At 34.4% G+C, this 8,008-nt stretch overlaps 1 protein-coding gene across 1 annotated transcript in view; it reads right to left on the reverse strand.

The window, feature by feature from the left end:
- The window catches only part of LOC124433818 (nitric oxide synthase, brain-like), a 34,991-nt gene extending 30,989 nt beyond the window's left edge, over positions 1 to 4,002 (reverse strand). Inside the window, exon 1 of the mRNA XM_046983608.1 lies at positions 3,858 to 4,002. The gene's annotated coding sequence lies outside the window, so the exon portion shown is untranslated. The remainder of the gene's footprint in view (positions 1 to 3,857) is intronic.
- Between the last annotated feature and the right edge of the window lie 4,006 nt (positions 4,003 to 8,008).

Genomic DNA, 8,008 nt, shown 5'->3' on the forward strand with positions numbered 1-8,008 from the left:
AAGAAATAGCTGGCGGTTGCAACTGCAATGGAATAAAGAAAGTGAGTTTGCTTCAACATCCAAGTCTCTTGATTCAGAAAACTCAAAAATCATTTCGAATGCAAACTGTTCCTTGATACATGATAAGCAAGATGTCATAAATGCTCTTTCTTCAAAAGTGAATGATAGTGACCAGTTTTTCATAACTACACCAAGAAAGGCAGATCTCTCAAGAATTTTTTCACTTTGGCAGCGTCAATCAAAGAAAAAATTACCGACCAATAGAATAATAGTAAAGTACTGTGGAGAAGCTGGAGTTGATTCTGGAGCCATTGCAAAAGAATTCCTTTCAGATCATATCAGCAAAGCTATTTGAAAATGGTGTTCCTATTAACTCCACATTTCATGTCCAAAATGGAGACTTTCGCGCAAGTGGTGAGATAAGCGACAAAAGCTGACAAACCTCATCACTTTGTTTCCAATAAACTTGATTGGAGGAGTTTGAAAACACTGAAACGAAGTAAACTGCAAAAAACAACAATTGCCTAATAGTAGCCCTAAGTTTTTTGCCCGGTTCCATCGCCATCTTGGATTTATCATGAATGTCACGCTGCCGTCTTAATAAGTCTTATATTACGTCACACTCGTCAGCAATCTAGTTCTATTATATCTATGCTATAAGTTAATGATTTAACTTCACTTCACTTCGCCGTAAGAATTTCAAATGTTGCCGTGAGTTTTAAATGTTGCCGTGAGTTTTTTAAATGTTGTCGTGGGCTTTTAAAATGTTGTCGTTAATTTATAAAAGTTGCTGTGCATTTGTAATGTTGCCATGTACTTTGAATGTTGTCTAGCTAACATCGCTGACATAAGTTGCCCTGACACTTATAGGCCACCGTACATGTGGTCAAGGAAAGTATTGATCTAAATATCACTTGTAATTTTTCAAGAGTATGTCAAGAGTTTAAGACTTTTTAAAAATTGCCCCTCGGATTATCGTTTGAACGCTGAAATATTCAATGAAAAAGCTTGTTGAAAAATATCTTGAAATGTTAACTAAACATGCAAATGACAATTAATACTAATTACAAATAAAACAAATTAAGTCAGTAGATGTTTGTAAATGTCGATCGTCCAGGTTGGTATAGTCCTGAGAAGGACTGTTTTTGTTGTTGTTGACTGACGTTTCTACAACCTTAGCAGTAGTCATCTTCAGAGTCAAACGAAGAGTAAACGTCAGGTTAGCCGTATTTGTTATCCTGTTTGTCCTGTGTATACAGGAAATGTGTGGGTGTCATTGTGGATTAGTGTGAAGTGAAATTTCACTGTCAACAACAACAAAAACAGTCCGTCTCAGGACTATACCAACCTGGACGATCGACATTTACAAACATGTAACGATACTCCCGGGTTCAAACCATTTACTTTATTAAGTCAGTAGACTCAGTACTATCTTTGCAGGCGGATTCATCATTCCTGGAGTTGAGTTACCGTTGCACAATATATATATATATATATATATGACTATTTTGGACTAAAAATCGTTAAATAACAACAAGTCGAATTCAATTTAAGTGTATAAACTGTAAATTTTCGACTTTATTTCAAAGACATCCTCAGACAGAATGATATTTAAAACCATACATACACATATATATTTACAACGCATGAAATAAGTAAACGGAAGTAAGCAATAGAAATTAAATAGTGTGATATTTACAAAGGCAGAGTTGGAAGAGGTGTATTACAAAAGGACGAATTTAAACTGCAGACATTTACCGAAAAGACACCCACACTGGTCAGTACTCACATTTCTCTAGCTTCGAACCTTTTCATCGAAAAATTGCATTGGTAAAATCTCTTTACCACCGTGCCTTCAAAATTTGTAGCAATAAAACACTTTTCAACAATCAAATTGAAATAATCAAATCTTACATGTCTTGGAACGGTTATCCTAACAGCGTTAAAAACTTTTTGTTTAAAAAACTAAAATCCAAATACAATGATTCTATTCCCATCGACAACTGCTCTTCTATAGATGATAATCTACCTAAAATCTGGGTTCGTATTCCTTATCTTGGCATGCGTGGCGATTTCCTCTTAAAATTCTGTTTTAAGAAAATACAAAGATATCTTTCTCAACCGGTGAAGTTTATTACTATTTATGACACTAAAAAACTGTCCTATTTTGTCTCTAACAAGGACAAACTTCCTCCACTTTCTCGCAGAAATCTTGTATACGAAAAAACTTGCCCTTGCTGTGGTAAAACCTACATCGGCATGATACAAAGATGCCTGTCTGTACGGCTCAGAGAACATGCAACCAGGCTCTCTTCTAGTGCAATTGGCCAGCATTTCTCTGAATGCGAAAACGCTCAATTCCTTGCAACTCTACAAAACCAGTTCTCACAACTCAATGATCTCCCTCCACTTCCCAGAACTCCTTCTCCTATAGAAAACCTTGTATTCAAAAACTATAAAATACTTCACTCAACCAAATCTAACAACTCCCACATTCTTGCTTTTCTTGAAGCACTTCTCATCAAACACAACAAACCTTTTCTCAACACGGGACTTTAGGCTAGCAAAGAATTACAACTCTTTTCTTAAAATACAATACACTCATTCTATTAGTCGGGTCTGCAGTTTCACTTCATCCTTTTGTAATACTACACCTCTTCCAACTCTGCCTTTGTAAATGTCACACTATTTAATTTTAATTGCTTATTTCCGTTTACTTATTTCATGCGTTGTAAATATATACGTGTATGTATGGTTTTAAATATCATTCTGTCTTTGAAATAAAGTCGAAAATTTACAGTTCATTTCTCGTCTTGTTTTGATGCATATTTTGCAATCACAAGATGTCTTGCTTTTTCGCAATTTCCTATATACTATATTTCCTTAAATTGTCGGCTGGCCATGGTTTTTAAGTCTTTAAGTTACTCTTACCTTTCAGTTAAGTCCCTTGTTTGTCTTAAGATAGCAAGTGATGTCAAGATCCTCTTACATTAACATCAAATGTCAATCCAAGTTGCATTTCAAGTGTGAATAGATTGAATGCTTCTAAAATACGTAACGTGCGTGACAAATTGTCGTACTTAAGTGTTTTACTTGCATACGTGGCACTAAAAAACTCTCCTATTTTGTCTCTAACAAGGACAAACTTCCTTCACTTTCTCGCAGAAATCTTGTATACGAAAAAACTTGCCCTGGCTGTGGTAAAACCTACATCGGCATGATACAAGGATGCCTGTCTGTACGGCTCAGAGAACATGCAACCAGGCTCTCTTCTAGTGCAATTGGCCAGCATTTCTCTGAGTGCGAAAACGCTCAATTCCTTGCAACTCTACAAAACCAGTTCTCACAACTCAATGATCTCCCTCCACTTCCCAGAACTACCTCTCCTATAGAAAACCTTGTATTCAACAACTATAAAATACTTAACTCAACCAAATCTAACAAATACCACATTCTTGCTTTTCTTGAAGCACTTCTCATCAAACACAACAAACCTTTTCTCAACACGGGACTTAAGGCTAGCAAAGAATTACAACTCTTTTCTTAAAATACAATACATTTATTCTATTAGTCGGGTCTGCAGTTCCAACTCTGCCTTTGTTAATATTACACTATTTAATTTTCATTGCTTACTTCCGTTTACTTATTTCATGCGTTGTAAACATATACGTGTATGTATGGTTTTAAATATCATTCTGTCTTTGAAATAAAGTCGAAAATTTACAGTTCATTTCTCGTCTTGTTTTGATGCATATTTTGCAATCACAAGATGTCTTGCTTTTTCGCAATTTCCTATATACTATATTTCCTTAAATTATCGGCTGGCCATGGTTTTTAAGTCTTTAAGTTACTCTTACCTTTCAGTTAAGTCCCTTGTTTGTCTTAAGATAGCAAGTGATGTCACGATCCCCTTACATTAACATCAAATGTCAACCCCCCAAGTTGCATTTCAAGTGTGAATAGATTGAATGCTTCTAAAATACGTGACGTGCGTGACAAATTGTCGTACTTAAGTGTTTTATCTGCATACGTGGCGCTCACGAACAATACATGATTGTGGTTTACGCTGGGGCAATTAATTTTCCTTGTTTTACATGCGGTCATCATTCCTTTACTTTAGTTCTTTGCCTGATTTTATATATATTTGTTTTTTTTTCTGTCAAGACTAATGTAGTTATTATTTTTGTACCTATTTGTTTTTCTTTGTGAAATATCCTATCGCCTCGTGAAAGCCCACAAGAATTTGTGGCATTTTAAACGACATGCTGTAAACGTCATTTGCTTGAGATTATGCTAGTTTTTTGTACGGATGATCCCAATGTTTTTATCATAGCTAATCTCATTTTGTATCACTATATAATTCTTTCTTTTACTGGTCAATATTCATAACCACATCGACCTGAAATCATATTAGCACGTGACCTCTTTCTTATCGTTTGTTTTCAGCTATTTGACTCTGTTGTATTCTTTATAACAAAAATAATAAGATAAAATGCATTTCTGGCATATGTTATTCTTTCAGATTATTCAGTATTATTCACATTATTTTGTTTTATTACAATCTTATGAAATATAACTTCAGAATATTTATACGACCATGCACTATGCACAATGATTATCCTCAACTATGTTGTAAAAGTAAAATCAAGGTAAAAATCATATGTTGATACAAATTCAGAAATGCGCGAGCATAAGACCACTTAATTTTTTTTTACTGTACGCGTGTCTTACAATCGTTAGAAGCAAGCAGAAGATTTTACTGTCTTCGTAAAACTGTAATAATGTGCATTTATGTATTTTTCCAATTCATTATGGATGTCTGCCAGAGTAGAGGATTTTGCGCTGTGATGAATTTCAATAACGGTGGTCCGGCATTTATGTAAAAAGCGTTATCTTAGTTAACTTTTTGATTCAATGATTTACTACGCTTTGAAAGAACTCTTCAGGATTTTTGGAAGCTTTATTGCTTTGAGCAAATAAGCAACAGCACTTTATTTGTTTCATTTTTAAATTGCTTTGATCAAAGTATGTGGTTTTACGTCATTCGTTTTTGCTTGGGGCGGATCCTATGAAGGGAAACTAGTCATGCGCTTTTGAAAGATCAACATTTCTGCAAGATAATTTTCTTGAGTTTTATGAATTTTTTGATGGTTAGCATTCTGAACTTTCCTACTACATCTCGTGGATCTGAAATGTTATGTAAAAGTATGTTTAATTTACGGTCAATGATAGCATATTGTCTAGCCCATTTCTTGAGGTGGGACATCAAATTGCTCACTGTCGGTGAAACACTAATCTGATGGATGTCTTTATGCATCCTAATGGCACATTATGCCAACGTATTTTTTTATGAAATAACTCGATATGGATCGCGTGGTCTCCATCGGATTGCGCTAGAATTACACAACATACTTTAGCTCTAGTGCAATCCCAAAAGTGTCCTCACTTTGCATAAGTCTGTGCAAACACAGTAAACATCTTTTTATTTCTTAAATCATTAATGCGTAATATGAAATATTAGTTTAAGATGCAGTTACTACAATGGTCTAATGCGTTATTGGAAATATGTTTTCCATTTTCCAAAGGTTACTCAGTACAGCTTTCGCAAAAAAGTTTGTTTTCTGTGCAGTGAACTCGGTAATTAACAATATCTTTTTCGTGTGCATAGCTCAGTGATGAACGTTGTCTAAATCAAATATTTATGTTATTGTGGGTACATAAAAATGTATTCAGAAGTTATAACAAGCTACAGAAATCTCTTTGACACAATGTAAGTTTTACCAAATTTATAAGTCTATACATCTAACTTTTTTTTCGCGTATATTCGTGATTTCTTTATAAATGATTGCACACTAATTTAAAAACACAAATTGTTTGCCCAGGACTCGTGTTTTTAGTTTCTCTTGACTTTGGGCTCAAATAATTTTTAATTCATGGTACAATCTAATCTTTTCTGTTATAAATATTACTATGATATATCAAATGGATACATCTTTTCCCATTAGTTTTCCCCGGGGATCTTCTTCCTAGGGTTTTCTACATAAGGCCTTTGCTTTGGGGTCTTTTCGGGATTCTTTTGTCTAGTTTTTTCCAGGGTTTTTCTCTGGAGTCTTTTTTCTAGAGTCTTGTCCGTGGTGATCTGCTCCCTAAGGTCTTTTCCCTATAGTTTATTTCCCGTAGTCTTTATTCATCGGTGTTTTCTCTATAGTTTTTTCTCTTAGGTCTTTTTCCTAGTGTCTTATTTCAGGGTCTTCCCCCCAGGGTATCTTTTTCTGGCAGTCCTTTTTCCTGGGTCTTGCGCTCCATTGAGTTGTGTAAAGAACTGGAGGTAGCAAAAGGTATGTGAAAACTCGGATGTAATCAGAGGCAATAGAAGAATTTTGGTGGTCAAACTTCCACTTTCAAAGTTATTTTTAATTAACGCTCCCTCTCGTTTTGTAATGCTGTTTCTGGTATACCAATGAAACCCGCAGTGAAAACAAAAAGCATAACGTTTTTGATAGAACGAAATGTCATGTCGGTTTATAAAATCTCAAACTAAATATGAAGAAAATATGTCGGTTTATAAAATCTCACACTAAATGTGAAGAAAATATATGATGAAGGATTTTTATTATTTTGAAACAACGATTTAATCCAAAACAGCACTAGATGTCATTTTAGTACGAGCGAGTGGATCGTGAATGTCTTCAAAAAACATTCGCAGATTTCGTAAACAAGTTGGTCAGAATCTAATCGACTAGTCTTAGGAAAAATGCACGTAAACGAGTGCGAAAATCTTCGCCTAACTTTACAGCAAGTCAACTGTGGCATAAGTCAATAATTTTCATGACTAAATTTGTGCTCATTTTGAGTTGACTTTGCTTTGATATTGATTGTTGTGTTCACATCGGAAATATTCTAGCATTTCTATTGAATACATTTAAAAACAATATCTTGAAGTAATTCAAAATACTATGATATAATGCTGTTGCTAGTTAAAGATTTTCAAATAACTTGAGCCTGGCTATTACATTAGGATTGTAAACTTTACAGTACAATCCTGGATTGACCTTGACCTTAAACTTGGTAAAAAGCAAACGGCTAAAGAGAGTTACTGTATGGAAATTCAGTAAAACCGAAAGAGTACAAAATCAAAAGTGCACGGCAAAAATACTTTGTGCGTAATGTCCGTGCATGCATCCTTCTCTTGTTCTCTGATGCGATCAAAGTATGCTCAAGTGACAGCACAGCTCATGAAGACGGTAGTTGAAATGAATTAATATGGTATTCAATTGAAATGGACACCTGCATAAAAGACTGTTTGCTAGTAAATCTTTCTTTGGAAAATCTCGTAGCAGGTTGCTTATGGATCTTCTAAAACTCATAGTTTCGAGTAGCTTTTGCAGCTTGTGGAGAAATTATACAATGTTCCATTTCTTTTAACTAATTGTTTGCTGCTTGTAACTTCTAGAGAATTATTGCAGCCGTTTTCCTAATCTGCTCTCATAACTTCACTTAATGACACAAACGGTTTGTGTTTGGAAATCCCCTTATCTCAGTTCTAAATTTTAAGTATTTCGCTAATTGCTTTATGTATTACTCGAGCATGCACACTAACGTTTGAGGAGATTGGCATGTACAAAAAATACATAAATGAAAGAACTTTAAAAAAATAAGACTGAAGTCAAATCTTGACTCTTGATTATTTACGAAAACATTTACTAAGAAATTTGAAAACCTCTTGCAGCTAGGTCGAATGATAATGCTGTTTTTGCAATTAGCACAATTGAGACTAATCTTTAAATGCAACGCTAATTTGTAATAAATTTCCAACTTTCTGCAACATTTTTTGTTTCAGACCAACAGTATCACATGATGTGGCAAACACAAATTTTATTTGTATATACTACATATGTAATGCGAGCGAGGAGTGATAATTTCAAACTTTTATGGGATTTCACGTACGCTTTTGAGTGTCATTTAAATCAAAACAAACTATAATATAATTCCCCACAAATTAATTAAC

This window comes from Xenia sp. Carnegie-2017, unplaced genomic scaffold, assembly GCF_021976095.1.
Source record: "Xenia sp. Carnegie-2017 unplaced genomic scaffold, XeniaSp_v1 HiC_scaffold_14, whole genome shotgun sequence".
NCBI lineage: Eukaryota > Metazoa > Cnidaria > Anthozoa > Malacalcyonacea > Xeniidae > Xenia > Xenia sp. Carnegie-2017.